This window comes from Biomphalaria glabrata, chromosome 4, assembly GCF_947242115.1.
Source record: "Biomphalaria glabrata chromosome 4, xgBioGlab47.1, whole genome shotgun sequence".
In the NCBI taxonomy this organism is placed as follows: domain Eukaryota; kingdom Metazoa; phylum Mollusca; class Gastropoda; family Planorbidae; genus Biomphalaria; species Biomphalaria glabrata.
The window spans coordinates 43,043,507-43,053,896 of NC_074714.1; the positions used below are offsets into that span (position 1 = coordinate 43,043,507).

General features: G+C 35.7%; 1 protein-coding gene across 2 annotated transcripts in view; it reads right to left on the reverse strand.

Annotated features, from left to right (window-relative positions):
* LOC106053955 (universal stress protein in QAH/OAS sulfhydrylase 3'region-like) overlaps nt 1-10,131 on the reverse strand; it is a 59,366-nt gene extending 49,235 nt beyond the window's left edge. The window contains exon 1 of one of the 2 annotated variants that reach the window (XM_013209651.2): nt 9,685-10,131. The gene's annotated coding sequence lies outside the window, so the exon portion shown is untranslated. The remainder of the gene's footprint in view (nt 1-9,684) is intronic. The other variant, XM_013209671.2, reaches the window with a different exon arrangement.
* Between the last annotated feature and the right edge of the window lie 259 nt (nt 10,132-10,390).

The following is a 10,390-nucleotide window of genomic DNA, read 5'->3' on the forward strand; positions in this document are numbered from 1 at the left end:
ACTTAAAAGTTATTTAAAAACCAAAATCGGCAACTAACTAGCGGTAATGGAAGAGATTTGATAAGAAGATCTTGTGATATGCATTGAGATATCAAAAGAAATATTACTTAATTCTTTTTGTTTGATCGAGTTGGCAACAGTTACGTTCTTGACCTTGGTAAGTGTAGTGTGGAAATCTTACATTTTCAAAGTCAACAATTATGTATTTCAAGTTCTTTTTTAAGTTTACTTGCAGAAGTAAAACGTTAAAACTTGAATTGATTTCATCTTCCAGATTAGCAACGAAACAAAAAAAAAAGAAGCTTTTTAAATATTGATCATGACTGTAAAGTAAAAGTTTCAAATTCATTTGAAAGAACTCCTGATACTTTTGGGATGACTCTTCAATGACTAGTTTTACGAGTACATTAAGAACTCTAGTGCTACTATTAAGTTTATCATTAATCCAGAAGTAAGTATATCTGACACTGTTTCACGCAGCAAACTCTGTCTTTAATAAGAACGTAGAGATCTGAGCCGTCAGCATTCCTGCTGAGTAGCATTAGTGCATAGTCTCGTAACGTCTCTGATAAATCCTTCTCCCATCAGGGAATCTAAATGTTGGGAAGATATTTGCAAGCCATTATGACAGTGATTCTCAAAGTTTTATTTTAATTTAAAACACATATGTTTTTATGAATCGATTCACACTTTTATTTAATACATTTCCAAATCTTTCCTCGGTTCAACTTGGAAACAGATACCGGGAAGAAAAAGGGCGGCTTAACCGAGAAACAAACATGAGCTTCCTTAGGATGTTACATACATATATTAAACATAAATGAATAACAGCACCAGAGACCAAGTTTTTAAGAGAGAAAGTAGTGAATTAAAATGCTACGAAAATAAGGGCATGCGCCGACCTAGGCTCGAACCTGTGACACTGGATTCGACACCACCGCCTAGCGATAACGCACCAAGCGAAACTAGCCTCTAGACCATCGGAATGTCCAAAAAAACATTCTTCTGATCCAGAGTCATTTCGCCCGTATGCAAATTACCACCCCAGTGGTCAAAGGTCACAAGCTCCAGCTAGCCCCTCCCCCACCCTCGCAGCATCCGTTCACTAACAACTTCGATAGAGCCGACACAGACAGCCGTTAGGCATGTATTAGACAAACGATGGCTCTATCTAATTGTTTATCTCTCACAAAGACAAGTGGACAACATAAACACATAACATATAGAAGCTTCAGTGGGTACGAGCAATAATGCTGTAAACGTAAATGTAAACATAGAGTTGAAGCTAGGTGCTGAAACAAATGATACATACATATATTAAACATAAATGAATAACAGCACCAGGGACCAAGTTTTTAAGAGAGAAAGTAGTGAATTAAAATGCTACGAAAATAAGGGCATGCGCCGACCGAGGCGCATCCTTAGGATGTTGCATGAAGCCTTAATCACTGCATTCGGCAGCTAAGAGTCTTTCCAAAGGCAAAACTTCCGAAGAAATAGTAGATTATATTAGATGGAATGAGCCCCTCTTGTGCGTTTTGCCTCTACCTCTCTTGGAGTTCCGATTCATGTAATAACATTTCAAGAAACTATAGATTCTTTTTGACATAGCTCTCATCCAAAATTTGATCTTTCCATTTGTTAAGAATCTCGAAGGGACTACGATTCTTCATAAATATTAGTAGATGAATTGATTATTTTTAAAACGGAAAATAATTAGGACATTAAAATTTAAAATAGATTTGATAGCTTGAGAGGTCAAAGAAAAACGAGTCTGAACACTGCTATTCTACTACGTACTATGACGTTTTCTTACAGGTTTGACATCAGCTATCCTAAAATAAATACATTAATAATCAAGTTCTAAATTAGTGAATTTCAAGTCAATGTGAACAAACTCAAATGAATAATAAAGACTTGGGAGGAGGTCCTTGTTTTGGTGATGGAGTGGGAAGTACCACATCCATCCTCTAGAATCACAAAGAGAAATATGATCATGGCACTTGCTCCTAACGATACACTCTTCAGTTGAGACAAATTAATCTCCAAATGTTTTATTTAATTATTCCCTATTTCAAATAAAATATCAAAGATATAGTCACTGTTACATTAAGTTGGGTATAAACATTCATTGTTCAACAGGATTCCCATTTCCCCAGTGCACGATATACTTGCTGATCTTAACATTTAGTTTACACGGAACGGTAAAAAACAAAGAAAGAATTTGGCATAATGGCACTTACCTATACAAGTGTAAACATGCACGCAGGACCAAATGTCATACCATCTTTTATATGTTATAAGTTACTTTTCACATGAAGCATTTTATATCTATATTATAATACGTTGAATATAATTTCAAATTCTCATTTTGTGCTTTGAATATTCATTTACTTTCAGAAAGTATAGAATGATGTGTGGGTATGGTAAATACAAGTAGACTGCTGCTTTAACTACTTGAACTCTACAACAACGTGAAGTGGTTTTATTACGATTTGAATTAGGTAACAGCTGTACATATTCTTCATTTACATTTAATACGTGGTGTCTGAGTAACGAATTGAGGGGCGTAAAGACTTTTTAATTATTTTAATTATTATTATTACTTTATTTTTTTTTGAGAATTTACAAAATTTCCTTAATTATCACCCTTTAATTATTTTCAAGGATTAAAATTATTTTTTTTTTATTCAGGCCGGGGGGGGGGAGGCGATGGTGTCATCACACAGTTGTTGTAGATATGGCAAAGAAAAGAAATAGATCATTTGAAATAAACTTTACCAAGATATGCAAATAACGCACTTCTGATTATTTTAAAAAAATCATATAATAGTTTAATCTTCTAATCTAAATACTACACTACATCAAGCCATATACATTTGCGTTTTCAATACATGTATTACTAATATAATGTACTATATTTTTTGCATACTATAACTTATGATATAGAGGCATAACTACTTTTTTTTTTTCAAATCAAAAGAATCGCAGTGATAAACAATTTGAATGTAAACAAGTTAGGTTGACAAGGTTGTCGAAATAAACAGGGTGGCAGAGATAAACAGAGTGCAAGATATAGGCAGAATTCCATAGCTAGACATACTGGCAGAGATAGAGAGAGTGTCAGAGATAAACAGAGTGGCAGATATAAATAGCGTTGCGAAGCTAGACAGACTGACTGAGATAAAATAAGTGGCAGAGATAAACAGGGTGGCAGAGATAAAGAGGGTTGTCGAGATAAACATACTGGCAGAGACAAACAGATTTAGCAGTGATAATTACATAGATATTTAATGATATAAGAAAAACATTACAATATATGGGATAAAAAAATTGGTCTAATGTTAAGACATTTGATGATTAGAAGTCTCTTGTGGGAATGTGAATTTGTTTTGTACTTAAGATATGTGCACATTGGAATTTAAATATAACGAGCAAAAATGAACACAAGAAACCAAATGCCTATTATAGATAATATTCGAATATTATATGACACCCTGTATCTGAAGGAACCTTTAAGGAATATTGCAAAGGTCTGGCAAAATTTAGTGTTTTGATTGTTTAGGTTTATATTGTGTACACTTGTAATGAGGTAACGAATGATGTTACAGTTTGGTAGCTTAAGACGTATTTTTTTAAACAATTTCCCCAATACCAATATAGATTGATCAATATCGATTAAAGATGCTAACCATTACTACCAATTCAACAAGTGTTTTGATACATATCAGAGCCTGACAAACTCTGATGCTTTCTATATAAAATAACATAAGACAGCGATTGTAAATCTCAAAGACAACAACATGGAAATCGTTTTTCAATGGATCCCAGCACACATTAAATAGAAGGCAATGAAAACGCAGACATACTGGCCATATACCGTAGAATGCACAGACCATTGAACATTCCTCACTACCAGAAAGAAATAAAGAAAGTGATAGAGAGTGGAATAAATAAGACATAGACCATCTGTAATTCAAAATGTCTTGAAAAGTGATAACTATTACAAGCTGTCCTGATAAGACCAACATAGAATGTTTCGTCCCAGGACTTTACACAACAGAATGAAATCCCACATATGTTCCGGAAGCAAAACATTTGGACTAGTGAAACTTGCCCTTGAGGAGTGTCAGCAGAGAATGCCGACCATTTCCTTTACAGATGCAATTTTAATTCCAGAGGCCCCAAAATCCTGTTTAAGAATTAAAACTATACGGTGAACTGCTTGATTTGGAAACAAAATGAAATAAATAGAAAAAAACCAAACCTAATGAAATACTCAGCAAGACACAAAGATAGAGACACATTTATTATACAATTCGCTATAACTAATTCGTACAAGTGCTCCTTCTTCCTTAGTGCCATTTTAAAATGAAATGGGTTGCCTGAATCAGCCAAGAAAACCAACGAATTACTTAGCAGAGTACATCATTGATTAACATGCATGCCTAGAGTGACACATGAAATGCGTAGGACGTAATATCTTCTTATTTGAGGTAGCGTCTGTAATATATAAGATAAGATAAGAGCTTCGCGGTTCATCTAAGATACAGGACTACTCGTCTGAACCACCCAACATAAGAATGAGAACGAAGAAGAAGAAGAGTCCATCCTTAATTATATTGGAACTTGACCATTTCTTTGGACCCAACAGCTGCGTGGAGTGCAGGGAACTGCTGTGTGGGCGACAACTTTCCGATCCTAGCCAGGCTCTCCTCTAGTTGAAGTCCACGAGATTTGACACAGTCGTTTCACCGGTGAAGAAAAGAAATTGCTGTTCCCCAATGATTTAAGAAATCAGCAAACATGAAATAAAAAATTGGCTGCGTATAATTAAGGGGAAGTAAGAATTTATTATGGTAGTGACATAGTTATTATTCTTTTGTGTGTTTTGTTTTACCTTCAATTTTTTTGGAAATATATACATTTTTAAGATTTATGTTTTATTTTTACAGAAAATCCAAGTTATCTGATGGATATCAAGAGACTTAAATTGTATTGTTAAATATATAGAGTAATGTTTGTTTGTCTCTTGGTTAGATGTGTATGAATATGCCAAACGTTTACAATGTATAGTAGTGTTTCCCATTTACTGGGGATTTTATAAAATACCCATTTATTATGTTAATAAATTAAAGTGTGGTTGGGGGGGGGGGGTCAAAAATTATAAAAGGGGTACACGTAGGTCAAAAGTTCTGGAACATAACGCCAGATTCACTTCACTTCCCACTACATGACTACAAAGTGCACTAAGAAACAAATTAATTCCACTTATCTTATTCATGGCAAACCGGTAACACAGACTAAAATCGCAAAATACCTAGGTGTTATAATAAATGAAAAACTATCATGGAATCCACATATTGATGAAACTATAAAAAAATCAAACAAAGCATTAGGATTTATTAAAAGAAATTTCTATAAATCAAATAAGAACATAAAACTAAAATGTTATTTAACCTTGGTTAGGCCAATAATAGAATATGCATCCTCCGTTTGGGACCCCTCAACTCAAGAAAACATTAAGAAACTGTAACAGACACAAAATAGAACAGTGAGATTCATAACAAACGAATATTCACATTTGACTAGAGTAACACCTTTAGTAAAATCACTAAATTTAGAAAGCCTTCAGGACAGAAGACTCAAAAGTAAAGTAACAATTATACATAAAACACTGAACCATAATCTTCAAATACAAAAACAAAATTTAATAAAATACTCTGAAAGACACAAAGATAAAGACACATTCCTCATCCCATGTGCTAGGACAAATTTGTACAAATACTCCTTCTTCCCTAGTGCTATTAGAGCATGGAATGGGTTGCCTGAGCTAGCCAGGAAAACCAGTGACTTGGCAGAATTTAAGTCATTGGTTAATATGCATGACTAAATGCATGACGCGTAGGACGTAATCATCTTCTTTTTTGAAGTAACGTCTGTATTATATAAGAAGAAAGATAAGATAAGAAACTACAAGTAAATCTATTGACTAAGTATCACAGTTTCCTAGAGTTCTTAAGGCTAGACTGTCTCGATGGCTGGAGATACACAAGAAAGCAGTTAGTGATGTGGAACTAATCAAGTCAATATGTCGAATGGGATGGGCAGGAAAAAAAACGCTTTAAAAACTAATTATAGGCTGATGACTACAGCAAACGAACATAAGACACATGAAATACGTAGGACGTAATTATCTTCCTTTTTAAAGTAACGCCTGTAATTAGAATGGATAAGATAAGATAAGATAAGATATAAGGAAATGACTGAAAATGATCGTGGCTTGTGAGAAGGCTACATCGAGAATGTTTGGAAGTTAGACTGACATGATGATGTGGTTAGGTTTTGGTAAATCCCCAAAGTGAACTGGGAGGCGCGAACACTTAATAACAACTTAGGAATTAGAAATACAATACTCCCAAGAAATCTTGACATGACAGTGACACCGCCAAGGCAGAAATGAGGCAGAGTTTTTTTACGTAACAGCAAGAGGGGAAACAACTCTTCACGTTTTGTCATGAGCGGTTATTCAACACGATGAATGCTAACATTCTGCCCGCTAATAATGGATAGATTGGTCATATCTTGAGATAAGTGAGATTTCTATCAACTGATGTACTATGCCTTTCGGTTGTTTCTAACAACGAATATGAAACACTTGGCAAGAGAAGTGAGTTGGAGATTTTTTTTACGATAAAGTCAACGCTCAATTGTTGGTCACTGTTGCCAACTAAATTGAAATGAATTGAGCTATAAATTGAACAAGATTTAAATAAGTGTCAGTGGATCGTGCATCAAATTTTCTTTATTACCGCTAGTTAGTAGCCCGTTTGTTTTTAAATAGTAATTAAGTCATTAATTGAAAATTTAATGCTTCTTCCATATAAAACTGTTGTGTGTGTGTGTGCTATACACAGAAGCGCTGGGAGAATTTAATTCTGCCGAGTTAAAATATGCACAAAATTATCCTATACCTTTAAAAAAACAACAACCTCACTTCTCAACACGTCCTTCATTCTACACATAGGACACACCAACAAAGAGAGCTATTAATATTTTTTCGCTGTGTACTATGAAAAGCTCCAGTAGTGACAGATGCTTTGATTAAGTCAAAAGTCCAGCACAGATGCGTTAATTTTTTTATTTTTTTTTACCTTCTACTAGATCTGGAATATGCAGTAATTAGCACCTGTGCCTGGGAAGAGATTTTAATGGCATCTTTCACCAGCCTTTAGCCAATAATACTTCCATGCAATAATTAAATGATGGTAAAATCATAGGCCACTGGGGTAACTAGGGAGGTGCGTTAAGGCATTTTGTATTTAGTTTTAAGACTCTAAAACTCTAAACTCTTATTATTAGTAGTACTAGGTGACCGACTCTCGCTCGGTTGAATGATTTGTTTCACCAGTTCAGCAATGTTTGTGTGTGTCTATTTATATAAACGAGAGCGGAAATCCATTTTCAGATATTTTTTTTCTCATTTATATACATAGGCCTACATACACAATTTTAAAGAAAATCGTTAGAGCCGTTTTCAGAATAAAATGTATATATATATATAAATAAATAAATAAATATACAGATATATATACACATACATACATATATATACACATACATATATATATATATATATATATATATATATATATATACAAGAACTGCTCGCTTTAGACTATAGGATTAAAATTTTACGAATTTACGTCTTTAGTAAACAAACATTTCTACTTATATTGTCACGTGACATTCCATTTTATTTTTTTTTTATTTTTTTTTTTGCATTGCGTATCTTTCATGCAATTAACAGTGCCGGATTTAGACTGGAGGGATAGTGGAAGGCAGTTTTTCCTTTGCAACTTCTTCAGAATTATCGAAAATATACTTGTTACCTTTTGTGTGTATGTGGACCCCAAGAAAGCTATAGCATACATTGACAATGGTGAATTCAGCACTGGTGGTATTACAGGCTCAGTGCCATATGGTTAAAGCTCATTTGTGGAAACTTGGGGAAGGGGAGGGAGTATCAAGGCAAGGTTTTTGTGCTCAGTAAACACATCTCAACTCGAGTCGGGATTCGAGCTCAAGCCCCCTTTAATAGGTAGTCAAAAGATTCCTCCCTTCAGCCACATATCTCCTTTACCATGGAATGATAAGTCTTAAGTACAGCAAATATTTTATACGCCAAGCTACTGTGAGGGCTGAACATAGAACTAAATGACTTCTACCTGACACAAACGTACGTGTCTAGTACTAGTACAATAGCAATGATACTGCCAAGTACAATAGCAATGATACTGCCAAGTATTCGTTAGCTCGATTTGTCAAAAGGGCAACATTCAAACTCAGGTGAACTGAGACTTCCGCTTTATGTTTCAGGAAATGTATGAATGGCGGGCATAGCTTTAATTGGGTGCCTTGGAATCTACTGAACGGGAAAGTTGTGGGAGTTTGTGTAAGTCACAAAACTCCACAATGTAAACCGTTGAGCATTGAAGAATAGATTGTCTATCTTATAGAGCTAATGAACTTTACTTCTCTGTATAATAGGACACAGAGAACGGTATATTTATAATAGTGTTAATACTGCTTTAGTCTATCTGTCTTTTGTGCTCGGTTCTGATACAATGTTATCAGTAGACACACGAGGGGGGAGAGTATCTGGGAGGTTTCCCTGCGCCCTTTCGAGCTCAACAATAAAAATTCAACTCAATTTAAAACTCATATTTTAAATATTCTTAGTCTACATAGAGATTCAAACTCTTCTTCAAGTTTGGGCCACCTAACAACACATCCCACACCGTATAGATATAGATCTGTATCTTATGTTCCCCTTTCAGACCTTGCGATCTATAGGGCAAATGGTGTAAAGGTCATCTGTTCACGGTTAACATGGGTGTCGTGTGGTCAGCAATACGACCAAGCGCCTTTACTTTCTCCAACTAATGTCAGGTACCCATTAGAGCAAGGTGGACTCAGAGGCGCCCAAAGATCTCGAAATTTAACACGATTCGAACCTGGGACCCCAGTTCGAAAGCCAAGCGCCTTACCGCTCAGCCAACACGCCCCCAGATCTATATGTAGATTAGTCTTATTTTCCATATTTTTTAAAGTATAAAACAAGAATGATGTATAATAAACAAGTAAGTAATGAATAGATAACTCATAATGGTAACAATATGTCTTACAGACCATAACATATCTAGATTTCAATTTGATTTTTAGCTCCCTTGTCACGGCCACATTCTATATGCTTGCCATTCTTGGACACTGACTGCCGATCCCGAGAAAAGCATCAATATAATGGAACAGAATGATTCTAGGCATCATTCGCAAAGATATTAGAAACATGATTAATACAGCAATGATGACCTGTTAACCACTCTAATACAACGCAAACTGAAGCTCTATGGCCACATCAGAAGGTTCTCAGAGCTCACAAACATAACATAAAAGAATGGACAAGACTGTCATTGGATGCAATTCTTTCCATGGCACAGAGCAATGAGAAATGAAGAAAGAGAGTCAACAGATCTTGTGTAATGCCCCAACGGTATGAAAGACTAAGGGATGGGTGAAGGTGAATCTAGATATTTGCCTCATTGGTTGTAGAGCTAAATCTAGTATGTTTTAATGTCTACTTGGTGTGTAGACAATATCGATGCTCAACGCATTAAAACTTACCACAGTAAATATCTAGACTTTCTGATATAGGAACGCAGAACTTTAGCAATAAATAATAACACTTCACTGAAATGAATTAATCCGCCTAAAATGTTGAGTCCGAAATTCTGCGTCTCTGTTAAAATCTACTTAACACAAGAAATGTCAGAGACTATTTCAACTGTGTGAAACAGGAATTGATGGTTGATCAGAAAAATCCACCGACACAGAGGTAGCACCCCGTCACAGGTATATTAAAAAGTCCTGAGTCTTGTTTTCCTTTTTGTTTTTTTTATTTCCAAGAGCGTGTGCAGGTATTCGGAGAAACGATGCGTTACGTGGGTGTGTGTGTGTGCGCGCGAGCAACAGTGTGAACGCGTGTTTGTACGCTCTGGGCGCTGTGCCGCCTCGATGATAGTCCGCGACACGAGAACCAGCACGACTCGTAGCTAGTGGAACGTGCGTCTGGCGCGTGCTGGTCTCTCTGTCAGAAGCTCAGAGAGTGAGGTTGTGTGTGTGTGTGTGTGTCTGTGAGAGAGAGTGAGGTTATATGTGTCTATGAGAGAGAGTGAGGTTATATGTGTGTGTGAGAGAGTGTGAGAGTGAGGAAGAGAACTAAAGATGAAACAAGAAAAGTGCAAGACACTGAAGAACATGAAAGAGAACGAAGTCACATGCATTGATTTATTGGCTAATTGAATGATCTATGGGGGGGGGGGGGGCAGTA